General features: G+C 42.2%; 1 long non-coding RNA gene across 1 annotated transcript; it reads left to right on the top strand.

Annotated features, from left to right (window-relative positions):
* Positions 1–1,866: 1,866 nt before the first annotated feature.
* LOC150060925 (uncharacterized) lies at positions 1,867–5,333 on the top strand. The gene is made up of 3 exons (XR_016536175.1): positions 1,867–1,947; positions 2,200–2,322; positions 5,272–5,333. It is a non-coding gene; the product is annotated as an uncharacterized LOC150060925 (long non-coding RNA).
* Positions 5,334–7,624: the final 2,291 nt, after the last annotated feature.

The raw sequence follows: 7,624 nt of genomic DNA, 5'->3' as shown, positions 1-7,624 counted from the left end.
TATCATGAGTGGTCTGAGGTTACAAAATCCAATGTGAGCTGCCTCAGAAAGAATGTGGAGAGCAAATGCATAAATTCTAGTTCTATTTGCATCTCAATCTCCATAGTAATTGTTTAGTCATCAGCATTCTGCCATGATTGTGGTCATAGGTAGTTTTCTGTAAATGAACCTAAAAAATTTTATTAACCCAAATTATTTTTTAAATGCCTGAGCCAAAAGGAAGCTTAGAGCTAAACATAGTACTCAAATGTAATAATAAATTTATCCCAGATGCCTGGCATTTCTCATTCTCTTCTCCTTTTAATTAGTTCTGGCTGCCTTTCCATTTTTAATTGTCCAGGTTTATTTGAGATTTAACATAATAAACCACCTCAATCCCTTTTGCATTTCTGCTCAAGAAATCAAATTAGTGAACATTTTTAGATGTTGACACTTCCTTTCAAGTCCTAGGTCTTTCCTTTAAAAACAAAACTGAAAACAGAAAAAGAAATAGAAGCACACAGTTTATCAGCTTTGACATTGTTCTTCCTTATGGATGGACATGTGACATGTGATGTCTGTCATTGGTGCACGTATCTCCTAGATCTCCTGGTTTGGGACACATTTATATATGCTCCAAAGAGAAATCCTGGTTTTCCATGAATTTAAATCTTGACCACTAGAGAGTGTGCCCATGAATTCGGCACGTTTTTGAGCAGCATCTTTTTTTTAACCATAAAATGATTTGTACTGTCCAAGCATACCATGCTTACACACTGCTGTATGTCAATATCTAGATTGATTTACTTGCACCCTCCGGTAACCTGGCTACTTAACTTTGCAGATTCCACTGGACTTGCTTTTCCCTCTGGCTAAGTAGAGACACATTTACTTCTGTGAGTCAGACAGGAGGCGAACTCTACAGCAAAGGGACTAATGGACACAGTAAAATAGAGCCAGTGTTTTCTACCTCTCCATTACCTTGGTCCCAAATCAGTATTGATCCTGTGCTGGTAGGCTGGGATGGCTGGAGACTTAGAGGGATGCCAGGGCTCAGGAAAGAGAAGTGATGGGCAGAATTCACATTCCTCTACCTTCTAGTACCTCTTTCTTTACGCCGGCACTTATGCTTCCCTTGTTCCACTAGGTTGTTCTGGCCATGGTTTCCTGCCTTCCTGGATGTGACCTTTGCAGCATATCTCAGTGGGCATTGGGGTTGGTGGGACCTGTTTTCTCATCCACGTTCTGCCTCTCCCCCAGCCACTCTGTATCACCTTATCCTCTGGAAGTTCTGTTTGCTCAACAGAGAGGAGAATCCTTAGCTCACACTTTAACTTTCAGCCCATTTCAAGGGCCTAATACAATGATAAGGGTTCTGTTTCTGTTCCTTCTCTCCCTTCCTTATACTCCAGTCACCTGTGCCTTTGCAACCTCACCAAGCCCATCTTTCTTCAAGGTTCCCCTGCTGTATTCTGATAGCATATTCAATCCATGTCCAATCATCTAGTAGTTGACAAAGAATCTCTTCTCTGAGCTTCCTCCCCAATTTTTAACAAGAATCCTATCTGATATAGCCAGCATTGTCTACTCCCAATATCTGATCAAACAGCTCATCTTCCACCATCCCCGTGGTAGTTCTAATCACTTTGGATGACCCTCAGAACGCTGGCCAGCTCCTGGTAGATGGGTTGAGTCCCTTTCCTTCCTCTACACTGACTCCTCTCAGTAGTTGTCCATCCAGAGACCATGTCTCCCTTTTCAATACATTTCATCACTATTACTGTTCTTATTACTTATTAGCAGAGCTCTTTTCACACTTCATAGTACCTATTGTGAACAATACTATCTCCTTGTCCTTTTGACTAAATCCCCCATAGCAACCCACAGCTACACTGGGGAGCTTCTTTGTATCAGAGACCAACTCATCTTTGAGCTATATCTTCCAGGCTCACATTACAACAGTACACAGTAGGTACTCAGTACTTGTGCTGAGAATCATAAGCCTAATGAACTAGGGGAGATATTGGTGGGTGATAAATACTGGTGGTTCTTTTTAGGCTGGTTTACTAGAGTAGGAGCCTAAGACTGTGCTTGTACTGCTTGGAACACCTTAGTGGGAAATCCTGTTCGCTAATATTAAGGATGAGGAGGCAGATTCCTTTAGCCCTCAGGGTGTTTATTACCTCCAGTCTTATTTAGTGTAAGACATCTCCTTTGCAGAGCTCAGGTCCCTAGATCCCATTCTGTTGACTTTAAAGACATCGATTAAGTCAAGAATGAAGAGACTCTGCCCTTACTCTGTGGAATGTCTATACACTGGACTTCATGGAGTCACAGCCAAGTGTAAGTCACGAACAGCTTTTAAGATAGGATGTGAGGGTTCTAAGGAGGGAAGAGGGAGCCCCTATCTGGAATTCTTGGGAGGTCTAGTGTGGAAGAAGTGGCATATGATCCAGCATTTGAAGATGGACCGAACTTCTTCTGGTGGGATTGAGGCCAAGGGCAGCCTAGAAAGAGGGGAGTGATTATCAGTACAGAGTAAAGAAAGGAAAGTGTAAGGAATGTTGTACATTTTTTCAAAACTTTCTAGGTAGCAATGGAAGTTTTTGAACTTCCACAGAGTTCCTGTTGCTAAGAGGGAAAATGATTTAAAATTCAAGCATCAAAGCATCTGAAGAAGTGAGAAAACTGCAGCATGTGGCTCGTTTCTTCTTGACTGTATAGACCATTCAAGACATGAAAGTGCCTTCTCTTTTGGACAAACATCACTGAAAGAAGTCTACATGTAGTGTCTAGAAGCATTATATGTGGGAAAACTTTGGGTTTGGTGATCAGAAGATCTTGAAATCAAATAAAACTAACACCTGCTTGATGGGATAACCTGAGAAAGGGACAAACCTTAGACTCCTCTTTTATGTCACTGAAAGAAGCCCATAAAAGATAGTGATGGAGCCAAGAGTGTGGCCTAGTAGTAGAGAGCTTGTCTAGCATGCAGGAAGTCCTAGATTTGACTCCCTTGTACCACATACACAGGAAAGTCCAGAAGTGGTGTTGTGGCTAGCCTTGAGAAAGCTCAAGGACATTGCTGAGATCCTGAGTTCAAGCCCCAGGACTGGCATAAAGAGCATGAGAGAGGGACAGAGTGAGAAAGTGAAAGTGAAAAAGAGAGAGAGAGAGAGAGAGAGAGAGAGAGAGAGAGAGAGAGAGAGAGAGAGAGAGAGAGAGAGAGAGAGAGAGGATTTGATTTCAGTGGGTATAGTTCAGTGTTAGGTACTTAGTTGGCACACACTATTTACTAAGGCTTTCTTTGGGACCACACTTTACTCAGATTCCTTCTTGACAATGGTCCCTGTCCTGTCTTTGGATTACCCAGCTCAGTTTTAGTGAGAATTCTGTAAAGACAGCTTAGCAAAAGTTGTTCTTCCTTTCATTATTCACTGTGTCCCTTGTCTATTAATCACCATTTTTACTGTTCTACTTGGAGTTGAGTTCATGCCAATGATTACCACTGAGCCTCTCTTCAGGGTTCAAGATGGGATCTGCCTAACTTATTTCTGATTCAAAAGATGGCACGCTTGCAGTCACATGATGACTCTTCTTCCAGGTATCCTAGATGAGCTAAAGAAACATGCATAGAAGAGGGAAAAACAAGATGATTGGGAGGGGGTGTGAGGAGGGAAATGGGGACAAAAATATGAGAAGCGGTATCAATGTGTGGGAAGTAATGCATGTACTACCTGACAAATGTAACTGTAACCCCTCTATACTTTATCCTGAAAATAAAACAAAGAAAGATAAAAAGAAACATGCATAGATGTAGTGAGTCCCAGCAGATACTTCAATGTCAAACAGGAACAGTGGGCTATAGCACTTGCATTGGCATACGCTTCAATGCCTTCCCTTGGGAGACAATATGGTGACCTGCCAAGAGGGATTGAGCAAGACCTTTAGAAGCTGCTTAGTTTCTGACTAACATTTAGCCCAGTTCTGAACAATCTAATCAGCCTTTATTGAGGGAGTGGAAACCAAAGTTTCTGTTCAAAGGTCAACCTCAAAATCCAATCCACAAGCAATTAGAGTAGTGTTTTAAGAACCAGAGTTGAGGTTCAAAGTCTAGCTCCTTTAAAAACATTTTTTTGGATACAACTGGCCTCTGCCCTTTGACAAACAAAGCTGAGTTTCAAATAGCTACAATACAAACTTAATTTAAAATCTACAACTCAGCCATCCCCTCAAGTTGTCATCATTTTGTCATACATCTGTTTGGTTGAAAAATCAAGGTCAGTGGGCATCACTTTCTGTCAGTGTGGCTCTGTCCATGAACTCATTGCCATTATTTTTCTAGGAAAAGAGTCTGTGTTCTACTCCAGAGAAAACTCCTGTCCCCTAGTTAGGTTCGCAAACTCCTCTCAGGATTCAGATGTTTTCCATGTTCCTCATTCTCTCACCAAGATCTGCCATCTCTTGGTATGGAGTTGCTGCACAATGGAATTGTGTGCTTTCTCCCTATGTGATGCAAGATAATTAGTACTAAATCCCTTGAACATTAATTAGGCCATTCATTTGAATATGGTATGTATTAAGAAAACAAATATATAACTGGCACAGACGAGTTGAATATTTTAGAGATGAGTTAACTATTTTAAAAAAGTTTTAGGAAAGCTAACTGACCTCTAGGCCTATTTTAGTCTGGAAACAAGGGGTTAAAGTTCAGCTAATGTATGTACAGTGGAAAGCCCTGGGCTGGACGCCCACAGTTCTGGTTCAATGTATTACTGTCTGTGTGACCTTGGGCAAATACCTTAGGCTCTCTAAACCTCTTTTGGGAGGTTTTACATATTCCTGGGGATTGATTCTTTCCTGATGTTTAAGTGTATCAGTTTCTCCAAACTTCCTTCAGTTCTTGAATCCTCAAGTTCAAAGTTTAGTTCTCACCTTTTTTTTTTCTTTTAAGCCAGGACTTGAACTTGCTATCTTGGCTTTATACTCATCGACAGGTGCCCTACCTCCTCAGCCACGCCTCCAATTCCTCTAGTCCTAGTCTCCCGAGCATCATTTCTGAGAGTGTTGTAGTCCTCACTCCCTTTACCCTTCCTGCTAGTCTGTTGATTCCACTGAGACAGTCTCTTCCATGTCACGGTTGACACCCAAGCAAAGAGCAGGGCTGAGCGATTCAGCAGCTAGAACAACACAATTCACACAGGCTTTGCAGTTAGAAACCCTACCTTTAAGAATGATGTGCTTTATAAAAACGGATTTGGGCACTCATGAAATATTTTCATCTGCTCATAGGTGGAATCTCCCCTTGGATTGCCTAACAAGACACGTTGAGAGTCCCTGAGCTGCTGGCCTCCCTCATTTGCCTTGTGACAACAGAGAAAGTGGAGAATTCTAGGCAGTGCCCTGGATCTCTGGGATCCTGGGACGATCTATACCCACAATGAGGGCTTTGGAGGGATGTCAAGGGACAGCCAGCCCCCTCCAACAATTCTGAGGGATTCTCTGGGGAAGGTGAGACAAACAGCCAGCAGTCTAGAGTCATTAGCTGACTTCCCTGCAGATGTTCAGCTTTGGATCAGTGATTCCCTTACTCCCCACATCAGTCTCTTTACCATCTAGAAATAATAATTAGTATTAAGAGTTTAAAAAGGCTTTGTCTTAATTGTTTGACTTCTGTGCAGAAGGATCCTGCATCGAGGATCCTTCAGCAACAAGAACAATAAATTATTATCTGACAGTTCCAGAGTTCAGCTGCCAAAACTCACATGTTGGAGGGGCAAAGCTGATCAAGTCATCAAGACACCTTTAGTCTAGAAACATCTCTGTTGCCATCTAGCAGTATGCCACTAGGTAAGTGAATTCAGTTCTCTGGCCTCAGATTTCTCTTCACTACTTGATTTAAGGGTACTGCTAGAGAGTCTCAAAGGCCACTTCCAGCTCTAAGAGGCAATGCCTTCATCATCGAATTGAAACTGATCCCAATGTTTGCAAAGCATTTAAAACTTCCCACATGGAGGTATAGTATAAATGCTCCAAAAGTAACCCCCCACCCCAGGCCTCAGTATGACTAGTGCATATCAATTTAAAATGGCTTTCAAATATGGTTTCATTAATCCTTGCAAATCCCCTGTGAAGCAGTATTATAAAAGAACAAACTGACAATTGTGCTATAATCTGGTCAGGTAAAAGAACAATATCTCAGACAAGATAATAGCAGACTTATCTGCCACAAGGGAGGGTTGAATATACAAAGGGTGAGCAAGTCAGAAACAAATAGAAAACTTTATCTCGGTTGGCTTTGAAATAGGGGTTGAAAATGAGGCTCTGGCTGCCAACCTGGGGCTTTCCAAAGGAGAGAAGGGAGATTTATGAGCAGACTCACCAGAATCCATGCATCATTCATGGCTTCTAATTTTTCATGCATAAATGTTTGAGTTGATATTTAAGATCTAGGAAATCTGCTGGGAGGAAATTATAATATTTTCCTGAGGTGAAAAAAGAAAGCACTAGCCTAGATGATGTTTTTTTCCCTACCTAGAAGGAAGACAAGAATATCTTTTCTTTTTCCCTATCAAGACTAAAAAGGCAGATGTATTTGACACTAGGGAATTGTGAGCTATTTATAAAAGTCCACATCCCCCAGATACTGACCATTAGCAGCTTCTAGGAACAGCTGCCGAAAAGGCAGCATTGTTCTGGGATTGTGCTTCACAACATCTAAGAAATGAAGCGAATGAGATAATCTCCTATTTGAAACAGTGGGATGACCAAAAAGCTGATATCCAGTGCTGACTTGCTCACCGATTCTCCACCATGCTGGATGAAGGAGAGACCAAGACAAGACTTTTTACCCTTCTCAACCTTTTCAGACCAGACTTGTGCGTCTCAAATCCCAGCACTAGGGATTGTCTGGGCTGGAAGAGTAGCTATCACTTCTGGAAAGGTGAGGGATAGACCCATTCATCACCCACCAGCACCTCGCTGGCTCAACCATCCTTTGCCAAGGTGTCTGAAGCATATTCAGAGAGAAATGGGGTAGGAAAGGGCTCCAGACCACTGATGGGAAGAGGAAGAAGTAGAGGTAGGGAAAAAAGACCGATGGGTTAGCTGGAAGACATACCCTGAAAATCATGTTGCCTCCCTCATGGTATACACTACACAGCCAGCCTCATTTAGTAACATGCCAGTGCCTGACCACAGGAACTTTAGGAATCTGTCCACGTGGCTAAATTACTCAAACATGTCCCATTGCAACCCAGTTCATATGCAGTCACAAACTCTCTTGCCACGAGGCAGATCTTTGCTATCAAGACCAGCCAACTTCTCAGTGGGATGGTACACACCTGTAATATGGTCCTCATAAGGCTAACGCAGGAAGATTGTGGATGCAAGGCCGACCTAAGCTCCATGGCACGATCTTGCTTTTAAACAAAAATAAATAAACAAGGAAACAACCTCCCTCTCCATAAATGCAAACAAAAATCTCAAAACTAGGCACCAGAAGTACATGCTTGTGATCCTAGCTACTCAGAGGGAGGCTGAGATCAGGAAGGCAGGCACATTTCAGCCTGCACAGAAAAATCTCCCAAGACACTTAGCTGCAAAAAATGACCAGCCAGAAGAAAATACAAAACAGAGTGCCAGT

Source organism: Megascapheus bottae, chromosome 7, assembly GCF_031878675.1.
Source record: "Megascapheus bottae isolate mThoBot1 chromosome 7, mThoBot2.hap1, whole genome shotgun sequence".
NCBI lineage: Eukaryota > Metazoa > Chordata > Mammalia > Rodentia > Geomyidae > Megascapheus > Megascapheus bottae.
Note: the sequence above shows the minus strand (reverse complement) of the source record. Positions and strands in the feature narration are given on the sequence as shown.